The sequence below is a fragment of the Anolis carolinensis genome, chromosome 2 (genome assembly GCF_035594765.1).
Source record: "Anolis carolinensis isolate JA03-04 chromosome 2, rAnoCar3.1.pri, whole genome shotgun sequence".
NCBI lineage: Eukaryota > Metazoa > Chordata > Lepidosauria > Squamata > Dactyloidae > Anolis > Anolis carolinensis.
In genome coordinates, this window is record NC_085842.1 from 140,524,144 (window position 1) to 140,543,564 (window position 19,421).

The 19,421-nt window shown below is 39.3% G+C and overlaps 1 protein-coding gene and 1 long non-coding RNA gene across 3 annotated transcripts in view; one reads left to right on the forward strand and one right to left on the reverse strand.

The window, feature by feature from the left end:
• Positions 1-9,176, reverse strand: part of myocd (myocardin) — a 296,181-nt gene extending 287,005 nt beyond the window's left edge. For both annotated transcript variants that reach the window (XM_016991316.2, XM_016991317.2), the window contains exon 1: positions 8,891-9,176. The gene's annotated coding sequence lies outside the window, so the exon portion shown is untranslated. The remainder of the gene's footprint in view (positions 1-8,890) is intronic.
• Positions 1-13,763, forward strand: part of LOC134296267 (uncharacterized) — a 32,727-nt gene extending 18,964 nt beyond the window's left edge. Inside the window, exons 2-4 of the long non-coding RNA XR_010002909.1 lie at positions 3,029-3,134; positions 6,052-6,156; positions 13,410-13,763. This is a non-coding gene — a long non-coding RNA (uncharacterized LOC134296267). The remainder of the gene's footprint in view (positions 1-3,028; positions 3,135-6,051; positions 6,157-13,409) is intronic.
• The last annotated feature ends 5,658 nt before the right edge of the window (positions 13,764-19,421 follow it).

The following is a 19,421-nucleotide window of genomic DNA, read 5'->3' on the forward strand; positions in this document are numbered from 1 at the left end:
ATCCAAAACTGCTGCACAAAATTGCCCCTAGGTCCACCAACTGAGGTAGAACTTGCATATTTAGAAGAAGAAAAAGCACATAATCCCCCTGAGAATCATACCACTAAAGAAACTGAAATGGGGCAAAGACAAAATTTAGCCTCTTGGTGACATCTCTGATTAACAATGTCATGTCGCTTTTGGTTTAATTTTCAGCCTGCCTATTTTTTAGAGCCATGTTGTTGCAACTTACATTATTTTTGAGTGAACTTTTTCCTGATTTTTCTTCAATTTGAGATTGACACTAGATGTCTCCTGGAGCATATGAAGGGCACCAAAAGGGTTGACCCATATGTCTGCATTTTCCATGTTCTTACGTGGTATCTTAATGTCGGGATCCACAAATCTGTCCATTTCAGTTTCTCTTAAAGTACATCTACACTGTAGAATTAATGCAGTTTGACTCTACTTTAATTACCATAGCTCAATGTTATGAACTCATGAGTTGTAGTTTGATGAGACATTAGTCTGTATAATTACAATTCCCATAATTACATAGCATTGAGCCACAGCAATTAAAGTAGTGTCAAACTAAAACAATTCTACAGAGTAGATGCACTCTCTGTTTCACATTTTTCTCGTCTTAAATATATTTCCTCCTGGTTCCGTATGAATTTCCATGATTAAAAAAAGTCTTCATGAAATATTCATATACATTTTCATGTGCCTTTCTCCTAACACATGTCACTTTTCTGTTATTTCCATGAACATTTGCTTCTTTGTGCACATTTCCCGCCAGCTCACATATTTTTGTAATTCTTTAAAACTGGGAACGGCAAAATTGCAAAATTCAGAAAAGTGTAAATACCAAAAGTTAATTTGTATTTCAAAGTGTGTACTACTTCAGGAAATTTGAATTGAGTGGGTTTGCATTTTAAAACAAGCCAAATTAATTTCTCACCCAGTCCTAGGTTAATACAAATTTATTGTTGGTTTTCCTATTCAAATAGATTAGATATAGTTCTGCAGAAAACGTTATTCTTTTTGTCGAGTTAAAATGATACACTATTTTAGTTGACCTTTGGATAAATCAGAGTCTGTAAGGGAGCTTTTAACATCAGCCTTTAAAATATAATCAAAACAGTAACTATAAAACAGAAACATATACTGCAGTGATTAATATCAAAACCAACAACTGGCTGAAAAATCAGTAGGTAGTTAGAGTATAAAATAGAGTTTCTCCCCAAAGCCCTGTGAAACAAAACTCTTTTCACTTACTGAGTAAAAACTAGTAGGATTGTAGCATGGCAAGACCCTTTTCCATAAAATGAAATAACCACAGTTTCTGACTATGGGAAAAAATATGAAGCAACACATCCACAAACATTTCAGAAATGAAGTACTGATTTCCAATAACCTTGTATAGGTAAAGAACATTACAAACGCCTGTCTTCTGCCAATGCCTCCTAATTTTATCACAGCAAACTCTATGAACAATTTGGGAATTGGTTTCTTTTGTTGTCCATCCTTTCCCTCACTATGGATGAAGATCTCTCTGAACAGCATGCCTAATATCTTTGTGTCCTTGGAAGCTGCTCTTTCTGTCTCATTCAGCCTACAGGACAAGGAATTAGCACACACCATAGACAGTGGATTACTGGAACTGAGTAGGGTCAATTGCTAGCAGGAAACAGGAAAGTTTGCTGCCCAAGATAAGTCTGTATATAGAGGATTTTAAAATAAGAACAGCAACAAGCATTGTATATTTTTGTCTTGGTTTGCCACATAAATCAACAAGGGAAACACTACGGACAGGCCCTTACCAGGCAGGGGGGAGTTCAGTAAGCCCCATGTAAACTGCGGCAATGGAAGCTAATGTCTCCAATTGCTCAAGAACTGTGTATTGGTCCACAGCTACTTATTTAACTAATTTATCAGCAGGGATGGCACTGTTAGGTATCTGTTGAGGCCCAAACCCAAATACAAGACCTTCTAAGAGAGCAAGCAAATGGGAAGAACTAGCAGTGACAAGGAGAAGAGTAGAATCAATGGAGTTATCAAATTGTGTTATCAAATTGCCCTAATTCCTCCACAAAAAAACAAAACAAAAGGAACCTGTCCAACACAGTATGCAAGCCACAAAGCTTTCCTTTAATGGTAATAGAGTTTAAGGAGGTTCTCATCAGCCTCAGGTCTTCAAGGTTCAAGGGTCCATGATCCTATGATAACAACCTAGATAATAATTCCTGTAAAATACATAACTTGATCAAATATTTATCATGCTATAGATTCCACTTTTTCTAGAAAACCTAATTTACTGTACGAGTCTTTCACGTGTACATCTCCCACCCCATGTTGACACAAGGAAAATCTGTTATTCTTCTTCTTCTATTCCCCTTTACAATAAGTTGCATCCTCTTGTCATGGGACATATTAATTTTAAAGACTCAACATGCTCACACAATGATTCCAGTACTAATCTTACATAGCTATGTTTTTTGCCAGTTTCTTCTTCTCCTTCATCCGTTGGAGCAAAAGATGAGGCAAGTTCTGATGAAACACTAGAGAAGCAACAAAAAGGGAGAAAGGTCCATGAATCAATGGTTGAGCAAGCACATGCTTTCCATGCACTGGATTCAAGATTCAGTCCCTAGCATCTCCAATGCAAGGCAGGGTAAAGAAGTACTGCAGCCCAGGACCCTAAAGAGCTGTCAACAACTGGAATGCAGCAGCTGCACCTTGCTCTAATTTGTTGCCACAAACAAGATGATTGACTATAATTTTCCTCAACCCCAAGTTCCATTCGTAAGTTATTAATCTAGACAACAAGATTCCATTCTATGAAAAAAAAATTCACTGGCTTTCCTGTTCTTCAATTACTGCTTGTTATTTTTTAAAAGATAATTCAAGGCTGCCCTTTGATTTGATATTTATGTTGGAATGTCTGCATACAGCTGAGGTGGGGTTGGCGAGAGATAATTTGGTCAAAGCAGAGAAATTTGGGAAAAGAACAATGTAACCCTTAACTATTCATTTCCTGCTGTTTTAGACAGAGTTGGCAAGTCAAATGGATCAGCGGAAGGAGGAATGGGGAAGATTCTTTTTTTTCCTGCTGCTACTGCAGAAGATCTAGTAAAGGTATAATAACTGTAAAGGTAGGAATGGCCTAGTATGATGCATTTGCTATTATGTGAACAATTCTGATATCTATTAATTAATTTTTGAAAGGCATTTTTATTTTATTGGGATAAAAATAATGATGCGCTTTTTAAAAGCCCAAAACAGCTGATCTGCTGATTTGGGCTGTGAAATAGGCACACACAGCAGATTTAAAGGAAGCACGAATGGAGAGGAATTAGAACACTCTGAAACTCTTTATAATATTAAACAGAACTTGAATAAATAATTGAGGGAAGAAAAAAATTTGGCTGAAGTTTTTTTTAAAAAAAAATCCCTCCATTATGAGCTGAACCTCATATGTGCACATATGAATCTGTTGTATTTATATTAAGATATTTGCATGTATTTTTAGGTGTGAAGATTACTGCAGACGCAGACTGCAGCCAGGAAATTAGAAGACGTTTACTTCTTGAGAGGAGAGCAATGACCAATCTCGATAAAATAGTGAAGAGTAGAGACGTCACACTGGCAACAAAGATCTGCATAGTGAAACAATGGTATCCTTCGTAATAACCGATGGATGTGAGAGCTGGACCATAAAGAAGGCTGAGCGAAGGAAGATAGACGCTTTTGAACTGTGGTGTTGGAGGAAAATCCTGAGAGTGTTTTGGACTGCAAGAAGATCAAACCAGTCCATACTTCAGAAAATAATGCCAGGCTGCTCAGTTGAGGGAAGGATATTAGAGGTAAAGATGAAGTACTCTGGCCACATAATGAGAAGACAGGAAAGCTTGGAGAAGACAGTGATGCTGGGGAAAATGGAAGGAAAAAGGAAGAGGGGTCACCCAAGAGTAAGATTTTATTTTATTTTTATTTATTTATTTCCATCATTTCTATCCTGCCCTTTTCACCCGAGGGGACTCAGGGCGGCTCACAATCCGGCAGAATTCGATGCCAATATACAATACAAAAGATTAAAACATGAACAATTAAAAGAGTTAAACAGATTAACAATATACAATAAATAAATTTAAAACAATACAGTGCTGAGTATTTGAGCCATTCATCCACAAAACCTTGTGCGTGAACCTTAATCAAGCAGGAATTTAGGTACCGCTTTGCGGAGGCTAATTTAACTAATTTACGACACCATAAAAATCATCCAGCAGCCATTTGGAATGAGGAAGTATCCATCAAGATGCCACAGTGGATGACGAAGCAGCAACTCCCCCTGTGGCTGGAATCGAGCATACCCTCAGGAACAAATTGCATGTATTCAGCATACAGGTGCTTTGCATATCAGTCCAGTTACAGATAAGATTTGAAGTGGTTTCTCTGTGCAGGGAACACAGGGTATCTTTCTTAGAATCAACAGTCCATAGTCCAAACCAGTGGTTCTCAACCTGTGGGTCCCCAGGTGTTTCGGCCTTCAACTCCCAAAAATCCTCTGGCATCCTTGAAGTGACTGGCTTGACCTTGAAGGAGCTGAGAGTGGTCACAGCTGACAGGGAGCTCTGGCGTGGACTGGTCCATAAGGTCACCAAGAGTCAGAAGCGACTGAACGAATAAACAACAACATTTGCATGTGCACATATATGGTCCAGCACATAACAGAGAGATTAAAAAAAGAAAACTTCCACCGGATGTCTCTCATCCACCTTCCATCTTGTTCCGATACAGAGGAAGCCTATGAGGATGGTGGGGGGGGGGGGGGGGGAGAAATCCCAGGACTGACAGGGATCTCCTGCCAGGTCCCAGGTTTTTTCCCCCCTCTATTTAAAACCCACGTTTTTGTGTTGTTTGGAAGTGCCCTATATTGACCAAATTGCTCATGTACATTACAAATACTCTGGTTCAGGACTGGTCTTAGAAAGAGGTATATGTGTCACGAAACTACAAAATAAACATTAGGTGAAGTTTGAAACTCTGTTTTGAAGATTAAATTTATATCTCTAATTAAATTATTATTATTAAAGCATTTATTCTTCAGCATGAATGCATTTATTTAACGTTCAGGTCATCACCATAGCTACTGTTTGCTGTTGAAAGGTATATACATTTTAGGGGGGACACTTGGAAAATGGAAACACAAACATGGCATGAATAATTTGGCATATTTTACTATTCAACGGCACAGATTCAGAAACTGAACTTTTTAAGCAAGATACGTTGTGCTCACAAAATAGCTCAAAAGTCTCTATAGCATGCCAGGTTTGGGGCCAGTCTAGAATTTTTCACAGTGTGCAGGGTATCAATGGGCAGACAGGATTATTGTTTCAGAACTCTCTATTACAAATCAATGAATGTAACTTATCACATTGTAGCATGGTTATGTTGAAGATGTGAATCTCAACTCAGAAACTTCAAAGTTGTGGCATACAAGTCATAACTCAAAGAGCAGAAACCATGTCAAATCAAAGGCAAATGTGTGTGGCAAAGACTGAACCTGAGAGTGAAAGGACAGAACAAAAGCATGTTGGCCAGGACCAGATGTCTGCAACAGCTGAGTTCTATCACAACACGCTACAAATCTGCTAGTTAGCCAGAGATTCACCAGATAAGGAAGCATCTTCTTCCCTGACTGTTCCCTTTCCAATACTAAAAACCACACTATCCCAACCTGTTCACTGATCTTACTGAAAATGTGTTTGTGTTTTATCTAAAGTTTTTGCTAACAATTTTCATCATGCACGCCTGTGTTGCTTTTGCATGGCATGGAACATTTTCTCAAGGCCTACAATAATATGGTTTGATTTCTGAAAGATTTCTGATAGAAAAAGAAAGGCCTGTGAACCAAGGAGCAAAGGGAAGAAGGAGAGAGAAGACACATGACAGTGTGCTGAAGATTATAGGTGAATACCTTATTCCTATACATGATGACTAGCTCAGGTGAATTTGACATCTATGAACTGATCAGCAATATATTTGGTGTGTATGTGTGTCTTTCTCCAGTTGCCTCTTTTTCTGTCTCTGCGAGGCCTGGTGGCAGTAGACAGCCCGTATGCGATGAGGGAATGCTTTGGCATGTTTTACAGCACAGCCCCAACGTCCAGAACAGTATGTTTTATCCTCATTACATGTTTTATGAAATGTTGTTGGCAAAAATGTGAAATTATTTGGCTGTGTATTCATAGATCTGGCAAATCAAAAACTGAAAGTTTAGCATCTTCCCGTCAAAAAGGAAAATGAAGTCAGATATTTTTAGCTACTCATTGTTAACTGGGGAACAAAGCCATAACTAAGATATTTCATCTCTTGGCATTTACATGAGAGTCTGATCTCCCTATGGCTCAGGCATTGGTAGCTTGCTAGCCCAATAAACCTCAGAGGATAAGAACATTTTGCCCATAGGCAGCCCACCAACAAGACTAAGCAATACATACAAATACATATGTGATACATCCTGAGCCAGCGCAGTAGCTCTACTTGGTTGTCAGCAGACAGTTCACATATAGGCTGACAAACACCAACCTTTCTCAATATCTTTCTAAAATAATGAGGATTTAATCTAACCTTAGGGTGAAAAACATCTGATTCTGAGAGCTGTTAGGCTGTCAAGACAGAAATGATATAAACACTGTCAGCTAACTATGTTGCATGATGAAATGTAACTACAGGATCACTCACTCAAAATGTAATGCTTAGGGCATGTTCTCATGATCTCTTAACACTAATTAGTAACCCTTAAAATTACTCATGTTAAGGATTACCAAAAGAGTTAGCCACCCATTTAGTCACACAACCATAGTGGATCCAATATTTCAAAATTTGAGATTAGCCAATTTAAGTAGTTTTAACAGATAATTAACCAACTACATTTTCAGCTGATTGATTGTGCATGCATTGGGAGGAAGTCACATGAAAAGATGCATTTGTTTGCTTTATGGGATTTGTTAAGCTTTATTGATTTTTAGTCTGGAGGCAATTAAAAACAAAGCAACTCATAGAGTAAAATTTAAAAACACAAAAATAGCAACTGAAAAACAATCACGCTACAACAGTCACAGAAAAAATAGAAAGAAAAAGAGCTAGATCAGGCAGGGCTCCGTGGCTAAAATACAGATGAACCAGCGCATGTTGCTATGTATTGCATTGGCAACAATGGAGGGAAGTCAGGCAGTAGAAGCCCCCCTCCTCCACGTGGGATGGGGCTTCCGGTAAGTCAGGTGATGTGGGGCATGGGGTGACGGGTTCCCCCATGCCACCCATAGGGCACTCTCAGAAGGTTCCCCTCCCATGTTCTCACCAAGCTAGGCCCTATCTACACTAGCATATAATCCAGTTTCTGAATCCAGATTATCTGCTCTAAACTGAATTATATGGCAGTGTAGACTCATATAATTCACCACGTTGTATTGTTATAGCATTTTGACCCCACTTTAACTGTCATGGTTATATCCTATAGAATCTAGGAGTTCATGGTTTTTTGATCAATTTAGAATTCTTTGCCAGAACAGCTCTCATGCTATAGTCCAAGGAAGTACTGTACATCCCCAAACTAGAAACTCCAGTAATCCCATAGGATGGAGCCATAGTTGTTAAAGAAGGATCAACTGCTCCACTGTGGATACCGCCTAAAAATGCTTGGGAACTCACAAATGATTTTTATAGGAGGAATAAAGAGAATGTCTTTTTGTGGTGAGGAAATATTTCAGATAGTATTCTGTTCCACTACACAAAATGGAGCATTAATAATATGCAAATCTTTTGAGTGGTGTTCACAGATGTCTTAGTACAGTGTTGCTATGTATACTTGACAATTTTGTAAAACTAAACATATTATTTCCTCATCACCATTAAAAATCACCAGCATACTATACATACATATTTGAGTAACTCATATGCATACATGCATTTGGCAGCAATTCATACATTAAGCAAATCCAGTGTGTGTGTGTATTCATTCATATAGTTCTAATGTTATACATCCTATATATTAAGCAGATTGTGTTCTTTGGATACTTACATAGTAAAAATGGCCACATGAGCCATTTTGTATGCTAACATGTGTGTGGTACATACCAATGCACACCTATTCTGTTTTCTTACTGAATAAATATATAATTCATAATCCATGTATGGTAATATCTAACATGGCTACAGCATAATCCATGTTTGCACAGGTATAATATTCAACCTGACATGTGGATAAATTGATGAAGCATTTGTGAGGAGGAGATCAAATGTCCATTATAAACTTCCAGCTCTCATTAATGCAAAAGAACAAGAACATTAAGTGCGAATACAATGTAAACCTATAGTTGTAGAATGAATGCAGTTTGACAGCACCTGAACTGCCATGGCTCAATGCTGTGGAATCCTGGGAGTTGTTCTTTGCTGTGAGGTACCAGCACTCTTTGGTAGGAAAGGCTAAAGAGCTCGTAAAACTACAACTCCCAGAATCCTATAGCATTGAGCCAAGGCAGTTCAAGTGGAGATGCACCCTACATCACAAGGGGGGGACGACAACACAAAAAGGGGACAGAAAAACAAACATAAATTAATTGCATGAACTTTCAGCTGAACTACATGTTTTCAGCAAATCTCTTGGAACTGTCTTCTTGGTTTCTCTGAGGGTACACTCACAATTTGTTGAAGAACAGTGATACTTGGTTTAAAATTTGAAGCATAGTATGATCTGGTTTAAAACTGAGTGAAAAGATGTAGTGCAGATGGAATCTGACCATCTCTGGAAGCTGCTTTTCCACAAACAACTTCTTGCAACCCAAATATGAAGGAAGGCAAAAAAGTTACCAGGACGTCATCCTTGTATGCACTCCTTGGTCCTTACCTGTGGCAGGCTAGATGAGCTGCTTTTTCCCTCCCTTGGCTACGTCACCAGGTGTTGGGGAGTGTCTTCAAGCACATGAACAAAAAAGCCATGGCCTATTTATTGCATACAATGAGCACATATACCACACCTAAGAAGGCTGCAGACTCTGGACCGGTACTACCATCCCCCCATACATACACCTCCACACATTAGGAAAGAGGCTGATCCTAAACAGGAAAGAGAAAATTAGGGAAGAATTTGCTGCCCTGTTTGTACAGAAAGCCTACAGCTGCTGCACTCAGGGGACAGAACACCAAGCCTCTGGAAGAGTTAAGGAGGAGAAAGAGGAGGGGCTTCCTTTCCCAGAGCTCAGATAACAGCAAAAGCCACAATGTTTTGCTTCAAATGTGCTCCAGCTCTCTCCAAAATATTTTTAACTCTCTGTCTGGTTCAGTAAAATGAGGCTTTTTTCATGTGGGAACACTTTAGAGTTTAAGGACTGCCTTGCTAAACCTGCCAACTTAAGCTCACCTGCTCAGGCATCAAACTTTCAAAATAGAGATGCTTCATACATGTGACTAAAGCTGATGACCAGGAGAGCATACACATCCTAGCCCCGTGTTAGCAAACTGCAGAATGAAGCACAAGTTGAAAAGAGGAACAGACAGAGAAGAAAATAGCACACCTGAGGGACACTTGAACAACTTTTGAGTATAGCTTAATTCTGTTAGGTCAATGCTAAATTATGAGACCAGGAAAGCTAAAGAACTTGTGAAGTTAACAACTACAATGTGATGCCATGACTGCATCATAAGCATCTAAAGAAAGACTGAAGGACAACTACCAGCACAAATGTGATATTGTCACCCTCGAAGTACCAAAGAATAACTTTTTGACTGCTTTGCAACCAAGTAAATATTTAATCTGAAGGCGGTCTAAGTGCAAAAGCATCTATATATACTTCACTTTATGGTTATTTAGGCCCCATCTACACTGCCACAAAGTGCAGAGTAGGAAATGTGTTAGCCTGGGGCTAATCACCCAGTCTCATGCACCCAGGCTAATGCATGTTAACTCAGGGTAAGCCTTTTACTCTAGCTGGATCCTGAGTTTAAAAACCCCAGTAAAGAACCAGATCTTCCAGGAAGATCCAAATCTTTGTAGGTTCTTGGAAAGTGAAGACTGCCACCACCTGGGGTTGCCACAGCTACCCCACGCTACCCGAGTTCAGGCAGCCTGTGGAAACACATCACTGTGGGAGCACCCTTAGGCAGTCTGATGGAATACTGGTCACAATACTTTTACATCTTGAAAAATATGGTTTCAACTACATTTGTTTTCATGCCAGTTTATACATTTAACCCTAATTTCCTGTAAAAGGTGACACAACATATTCAACACGTGAAATCAAAGGTAGATCTGGCCAGGCTACATTTCTCTCAATTATGAAGCCAAAAAAAATTGGAGAGATTGTAATAGCTATGATCTATTGAACTAAAAATACCTTGGGATCGAAGGAGATTGCCTTTTGCTTATGCAAATACTTCCCTGCAATTTGGGACCAAATGAATAGAATTTGTTCCTCTTGACATTGAGACATATCTTTCAAAAGAGCAGTGTTTCCAAAAAGCTTAAGCCACAGAGGTAAGCAACCTGTTCCCCCTTCTCTGTTCCTTGAGCCAGCTGCCTCTATTCAAGAAAAACACTAAAGCAGCCATGAAAGCAAATGGAACTCAATGGTATAAATATGCTTAAAACCACAGAGAGTATATTGAGAGAACAGAAATATTTGGAACTGTTACTCAGAGTTTTGAATACTACTTAAAATTGGAGTAAATGTGCACCCAGAATTCCTTACCAGGTTTGTGGAAGACGTTGAGGGAGCCTGACCTTTTCTCTCTGACAAAATGTAGAATCTTTTGAGTCTCTATAATTGCATTACTGGGAAGGAGGAACTTTGACATCCCACTATATGAAACAAACACAACAGCTGTTTATTCATGAAGGTTCACAAAGGGTCATTTAAAAAATGCCAGTTCTCTCAGTGACAAGCAAAGCCATACAAAACTGGGAAAGATAGCAGTTTTCCCCAAAATAAAATGTGGATGTTGCTTATTTGATCACAGAGAGGGACATTTTGGAAAACCTTTGGAAAGTTTCTTTTCTAGTTGTGCTAACATGGGTAGCATTCAGGAACATCACTAGTCTCAAGCTGACCTAAGAAGTTCAGCTTGTTGCAGAGGAACAACAAAATGCTTAAAGGCAAAAGGAGGGATTCTGGGAAATCTTAGATCTTCCAGATTTTTTTTTTTAGATTCCAGAGTTAACTGACATATGAGAGTAGTAGCCCATCAACATCTAGACAGCTGTACATTTCTCCGCTTTGAGCTTAAACAAGGGTGATGCAAAGATTTCATGGCAATATTTAGCAAAGAGGAGTAATCTTACATCAGGCCTTGAAATATAAAACAATAACCAAAAATGCAGAATATATAATGAGACGGTATGTTTTTAGCTTAACCTTCAAGAATAAAAATAATCGAAGACAGCATATTGCATCATGGTGCTGGAACTGTACTGGCAAGATTCTGATTGTTCACAGATAAAAAGTCCACATGGTCACTTTTTGAACCACTTTTGTCGGTGCTTTTGTATGGCCATCTGCTCCTCCATTTAATAGTTGCCTTACTGGTACTGTAACTGAGCAGAGTTAGCCGTAGACATTTTTCTGAGGCAGAGCAGCAGAAAATGGCACCCTTCTTCCCTCCTCGCCTCATAGTAAAACACATGGTACTAAAGGTGGACAAACCTATTTCATCAGCTGAAGCAAACAGTCTCACAAATATCCTCTCTCTACAAAAACAACAAAATAAATTACCAACAATGATACATATATTTCCTGAAGCAACTTCTCTCAGCCTCGGTTCTGATTTGGGAAACATCTACACTGTCCCCCAAAATCACTTAGAAGGAACCTTTTGAGAGTAAGAACAGTTTAGCAATGCAACTCGTTGCCTAAAGAGGTTGTGGGGTCTCTTCTGCACATTGTCAAAAAGGGCTGAATAGCTTCCTGTTGGGAATGCTTTAACTGAAGGTCCTGTGTTAAAGCATTCCCATCAGGATGGATGAGAGGTCCCATGAGACTCCTTCCACCTCTATGATTCTGAGACTCGGAAACCCATTGGGTTACCTTGGTATGTCATACATTCTTAGCTTCAGAGGAAGGCAATAGCAAACCTTCTCTGAAACTCTTGCCAAGAAAACCCTATGACAGGTTCTTCATATGGCGGCATTAAGTTGGTAGCTATTTAAAGGTACACACAGCTACAGCAACAACATAACACTACCATTACCACCAACAATGGTTTCATATGCAGGAATAAATACACCTCAACATTAGGAGGCATACCATATGCCATTTCTTCCTGCTTCATAGATTAGACTTTATAGGTTATGGCCTTACTTGTTAACTCCAGCGCAAATTCAGCTGTATCCTATAACTGCCCTGTTCCATACCCACTCTTTGTAGCTTTCTTGCTGTAGACTATAAGTCTCCTTTTCCTATAGCCAAAGTCTATAAATAGCAAAAAAAAAAAAAAAAAAGGCCAGGACAACTATGTGAAGCATATGCAGCAAGAGTGTCGTCCCTCCTATATGTTAATAGGAAACCTGATTCTCTGAGTATGACAGCACAGGGCCATGAAAAAAGCACATTGTCACCTCATTGCTTGCCCAAACCCCCCAAACATATACAAATCTGAATTTTGCTTGTAGGAGGGCTGGAGCACCTCTGGAAGTCAAGATAAATCTACTTATACACACATGGCATAATTTGGAGAGAAGGCAAGGTTTATACAAGAAATTGAAGCTTTAAACCCCAAGTACCATAAATAGTATATTTTTAAGAGCTTTGAGTCTGTTATAGGCTTGGGGCCAGGCCCTTTCTTTGGCAGCTGTCTTTGTTTTATGATTAATTAAAGTGAGGCAACAAAGAGAGACATATCTATTAACAAGGATGTTTGAAATATCAGTGTGGAGTATTCCAAAAGCTGATTCCTTTGCCTTTGGTCTTTTAAATCTTGACACAAAAAACAGTATTTCCTTCTGCTGGGTGAAGAGGAATGTACCATAGCTCCCATTATTTCTGGTAGCAGAATAGATACCGGCAGATTCGGCCGCATCATCATTGTTCCTGTTTCTTTAAACCAGTGGTTCTCAACCTGGGGTCCCCAGATGTTTTTGGTCTACAACTCCCAGAAACCCCAGCCAGTTTACCAGCTGTTAGGATTTCTGGGAGTTGAAGGCCAAAAACATCTGGGGACCCCAGGTTGAGAACCACTGGTTTAAACAAAAGGACCATGTTTTTAAATAAATGAGATTTTATTATTGGTTGAATATGCAATGTTTTAGTGCAGAAGATCTGGTGTTGCAAGGTTTTCAAATAGTAATTATGGATGTTGGAATTTATGACATGCAGAGTTGAGAGTCAGAAACAACTATTGACAAGTGTTGTTTGTTTGTTTATTTTTTATGACAGGGAACGACTTGAGAAACTGCAAGTCACTTCTGGCGTGAGAGAATTGGCCATCGGCAAAGATATTGCCCAGGGTACGCCTGGAGGTTTTGATATTTTTACCATCCTTGTGGGTGGCTTCTCTCATGTCCCCACATGGAGCTGGAGCTGATAGAGGGAGCTCACCTGAGCTCTCCACGGGTTGGATTTGAATTGGGGTCAGCAACCCAACCTTCAAGTCATCAGTCCTGCCAGCACAAGGGTTTAACCCACTGTGCCACTGGTCAGTTCATTTAACCATGTGTTTCTCTGAAAAAATAGCACATGGTCCACATTCATAAATACCATGATGCACAAATCTGCCTTAATAAAAGTCCAAACCCCAAAATGTATTGTCATCTTTTTGCATGGTCATTTGCCTGCATTGTGAAACATCCACAGCTAAAAATCTGCAAAAAAATGATGGTTAGGAACTTAGCCAGGCATTGGCACTTCATTCAACTTCTACTTTATTTAATTTCAGAAGGGAGGGGTACTTATTGACCCTAGGGCTCTTTACTTTACTTTTTGAAATTTTACTTTCTGTGGGAGTGTTAATCAAACCCCAATCTGTAGCGAAGGGTTGAATTTCATGTTTTAAACTAATTGCAGACACCTCTCCCCTACGCATAGTGCTCTTAGGCACAATGCGTTCTCACAAGCATGACCTGAAGAATGGATGGATCTGTCAAGACTGCCATTTTATTTTAATCAGATTTCAAAGTGTGGCAGTATATTTCTCAATGGACCTTATTATGGATTTTTTTTTCATTTTTACTAACCTTAACATAATTTTCTGGCCTACAGCCAAAAAAATCTTCAAAATCCTCTTCTAGCACTGCAAAGCTGTACTTTGCATATGTGCTGCTCTTCTGTTCTTTATATTTCTAATCGTGCTAATTTAATTTATAAGAGATAGAGTGGTCTTGTGGTTTGGAAACCCTGAGTCTACAGTTATATACCACACATACTCATGCACCAGTCTAGAATTTTAAAAATCACCCAAAAAGCCTGGTTGACTTATCCATGAGTCACTATAAGTACTGAAAAGGTAAAGGTTTCCTTTGACATTAAGTCTAGTCGTGTCCGACTCTGGGGGTTGGTGCTCATCTCCATTTCTAAGCCGAAGAGCCGGCGTTGTCCGTAGACACCTCCAAGGTCATATGGCTGGCATGATTGCATGTAGCGCCGTTACCTTCCCGCCAGAGTGGTGTCTATTGATCTACTCACATTTGCATGTTTTCAAACCGCTAGGTTGGCAGAAACCGGGACTAATAGCGGGGGCTTACCCTGCTTCCCAGATTCAAACAGCTGACCTTTTGGTCAACTAGTTCAGCAGCTCAGTGGTTTAACCCGCTGTGTCACCAGAGAGCTTTGACTTATCTTTTATCCAAAAGAAACCATCTCTTTTTCTGAGTAAAGTGGCAAAAAAATGAGTGCTTAGCCTGTCCTGAGACAACCTAAAAGAAGCACCAGCCCAAATTATTATTTCCACCAGAGCACAGCTTCTGATCTTTTTTAATACCTGGATGGGGAAATGGTGAGATGGGTCTTGTCCTTCCCTGTAGGAACAGCCAAAAAGAAACTGCTGCAGCCTTACTTATTTTTTATTTATCTGCTCATGTATAAGTCAACCTCATGTTTAAGCAGCGAGGTCTTTAGCCTTCTTTGCCAAAGAGTGCTGGTGCCTCATCAAACCACAAATCCCAGGGTTTCATAGTATTGAGCAACAGCAGTTAAAGTGGGATCAAACTGCATTCATTCTGCAGTGTAGATGCAACCACAGTGACTATTACATGACAATTGTGTATAAATAGGATGTGAACATATAGCAGGAGCATTAAGAAAAGGAACTATAGGAAGGATGATGAGGAATTATGATACCACTAGAATGGAATAACTATCACCTGGAAGTATAAAGAAGCTACCATAAACAGAAAAAATGGCCATAAATATAGTTGGGATAAACAGAATATTGAGACAAAAAGTAAAAGGTGAACAGATGGGGGAGTACATGGTCTGTGAGCCAGATGGTGCAATAAAAAAGGGTCTTCCTTTTTATTATTGTACACTGATGGCATGTTATGATTTTTTAAAACATTTAATCATTGTTTTTTGTATTATAGTTGTTGTTTTTGTAAGCATTTTAAATGATATTTTAAAAGTAATATGAATTATTTTCAAAACAATATTAAAAATAATTAATGCTCCCCTGGTTAAAAGGGTCCCTTAATTTACTACGTTAAAATTGATGTGAAATCTGAAAGTGAAGCCAATTGTTTCTTCCCTGGCTTTATTTGATTCCTGGAATAGCAACTTATAAACAGGTTTAGATAAATAGCCACTTCCTTTTCCAAGATGCCTTACAAATGCAGGGCATCAGCTCTCTGCTGCTATTTTTTTCCAATGCTTCAACCTAAGTCTGTTGTTGTTCGTGCTTTTGGGCCTTTCTGACTTGTGGCAATCCTGAGACAAACTTATGATGTTTTTTCCTTAGGAAGGTTTGTCTTTGGCTCCTTCCACACTGCTGAATAAAATTCCACATAATCTGCTTTGAACTGGAATATATAGCAGTGTGGACTCAGATAACCCAGTTCAAACCAGAAAGCAGATATCATGGGATTGCCTTCCTTGATATTCTGGGTTATATGGTTGTGTGGAAGGACGCTTAGCCTCCCTTTGAGGCTGAGTAAGTGTGATTTTCCCAAGATCAGCCCTGCTCTTCAGAGTCAAAGCCCAATGCTCCAACTATTATACCAAGCTGTAACCTGAGCCTCTGTATAATATAGCAATATGAGGGATTACAATGTTCTTGAATGGTAACACCCAGAATTTCTCACTAATAGATTTGTTGGCAAAGGCTGCTGGGCGCTTCAGTCTAAGAACATCTAGAAGGTAACTAATTTCTACTTCTGCAGTAGGTCATGCTGTCGTCTTACTGAGAACATTATGCACAAACACACACACGCAAACAGGCACATTTTTAAAAAATCAAGTGCAATAACGGCAGGCTGATTTATCATCAGAATGTTTGTCCTCTTGAAAGTTCATATATCTACCCGGTCTGAGTCTCCCGTATATACGAAGACAGGTTCACCCTCCTTATGGCCCCAGAGAGTTAGCCACTTGGGAAAACACCCAATTCTGAAGAGAAGAAAAAGCAGACAAAAATAGTTTAGTCTTGTTTTATTTTTTTTATTTTTTTCCTTCCCATTGGCTTCCAGACAGGGTGGGAGTCTTTGGTTGTGTCTGAGCTAAAATTACAGTAAATAGAGTGTGGCTGGAAAGTCCTGTGTTTGGGATAAAAGCAAGTTGTACAAATTGTAAAAAGAAAGGGACAGAGGATAGAAAGCTTTTGAGGAAAGCATCAGAGGTATGTTTCCTAGAAATGACTAATCAGGTCAAATGCCTGTCCTAGACTTCTTGCCATGGCCATCGGTTGATGTGTAGAAAATGTAATGGGGGGATCTGCAGGGGAGTGTAACTAGTGAATCCCCAAATATAATTTAATTTCATAAACTACATTGTCCTATAAACTTGTGCATCACTACTGTGTACCTAAGTCTACCTTCACTGGGTGAGGAATGCATCCAAATGAATACAATTACACAACAGATCTCGCAAGTATGCAAGTGAACTTTTAAACTAATCTAAACTGTTTGCGTGGTTAGAATGGAAAGAGAATAGCAGAATATGCAGGATGAGGATGAATCAAATATTCATCTGTATAACAATTTGAGGTTCTGTTTGTTCAGAACCTCAAATCTCCTGAAATACTTCACCGATTTTGACACAATATAGCAATCAAACAGGCCATGTTTTTATGTTTTCACATACCTGCTATTATATAGATGTCACACCTGTGACAGGTAAAAATATGCTTTTCTTTAAAAACAGCATGAGTCCTGGATTTTCCAGCAGGTTCAGGCAAAGATAATGATGTCAAACTACAACCCCCCCCCCCCTTTGGAAAATGATGAATTGGATGAATCACCAGTGCAAGCCTTAGAGAGAACCTGCTGCACATGTTCAGCCGGCTCCGGGAGATACAGTGTCACAAATCCCCTTTCTCCCTCAAACTGTAAAACTATCCCCCAATAAAAAGTAACTTTTGTTAACTTATGCTTGCTTCTCTATATCTTTCTTGACTTGCTTTTCTCCTTTCTCTCTCCACCACCACAGCTGGCTTCTGCCCCATCATCCCTGGCTGAAGTTCCATGGCTTCCTACTCCTAAACAAACCTTTTTTTCCTTCCTTTTCCCCTTCCCTATGAAGCACCTTGCATGTATCCCTGACCCCTGGGTCACCCCAAGCCATCCCATAGTCCCAAGCCATTGCTGCCCCCAGGATCCAGCAATCAGTGGATATCGGGACCTTTATGTGTGCGTTCAATCTTTTTGTGTTCTATAATTTTATCTACATAACTCTTTGGAGTATGAAGCCACCATGGAGTGTAGGTTTGTTTCAGAGTCATTAGTCAGGGAATAAAATTAGTCAGGGGAAAAAAATTAGTCAGGGAACCAAATCTATATAGTACATTGGCTGTGAACTGACTGAAAGAAAAGGCATACCTTTTGCATAGGAGTGGGAATTGTGGTGTGGCAATTATGCAGTGCTTCAAATGTTATCGGATTGAATCTCCTTGCAGCCATAGCCAGCTTAGCCAACATGGAAGGATGCTGGGAGTTATAGTCCAACATTTGGACAGATGTGTAGTTCCCATAAGTATTGAATGGGAACAAAGTGGTGACTACAGCTGGCGTACAGAAAAGTTCATGGACATACAAACTGCAAGGAACCCTCCAAAATTACAGTAAACTGATTCCCATTCTTTAGCCGGTTCTTGTAAGCCGCTCCAAGCATATAAGTTTGAAAAATAAATAAATAAATAAATAAATAAAATTCTGTGGAGTGGGAATGTAAAGATAGCTGGATTAAATCTACGTACTTCCATTTTTCATGCACTCAACAGGAATTATAAGAAAATACACAGGCCAGTAATGGATCCAGCACAGCCAATGCTGAAGAATACTGGGAGTTACAGTATGGACTGAAAGGGTTAAGAGGTACACAAGAAGAGCCATTTACTATGGCTTGAGCCTATTTGTTTCTCTTCTGAGCATATTATGGATAAGGCTATCAGAGCTAGCAGCTTGCAGTTTTGGGGTACACTGCCTCTCTAGCTGCCTATCTGCAAGAATCATGGAATTTTGTAGGGCAGGGACACTACAAAATTCACTGATTCTTGGCCTGAGTAAGACTACATTGACAATATTGGCAGTATTGGGGGCCTTTAGATCTTTGCAAACAATTATCTGTGGGAGGGAGCCACAGAAAGGCAGAGCAGTGTTCAAGACTGACACAAGGATGGAGCCTTTTCAAATAGCTTTGTTTTGATTACAATGCATCATTTAGGCACTGATTTGGTGTTGTTCTCTCAACCACAGAGGAAAACAAGGGAAAACCTTCTATGAACAAATCTTGCCAATAAAAACCTGCAATAGGATTTCCTTGGGTTTGCTTTAAGACAAAAATAAGTACAAGGCACTCAGCTACGAAACAAAGAGCTAGATGGCTGCTTGATTCCCACTCCTGCTTGCAGTTTGTATGTCCACTCCAGGAAGAGAAATTGCATTCTTTCTGATTCTTTCATTTCCAGGGAAAGTGCATGGGAAAAGAGGCAGGGGACAATATCCTTGAAAAAAGAAGTGGAAATGATAATGCTTAGTTGTCAGTTTAGTTGTAAAGGAAGGAGGAAGAAGTGAACAGGAGAAAGAAAGAAAAGGAGGATAGAAAGAAAAAAAGGATAGTAAAAAAGAAATCCCACTGCAACTACCTTGACTCACAGTAAGAATCTTTGCCACTTCAAAAGGATTTGCACATCACTATTTGTATACCCTGTCTATTTTAAATGTAATGCAGGATGATAATGATTGATCAATGGGGAAATGAATTTCAATGAGATTTATTTTGGAATAACATGATGTAACATGAGAG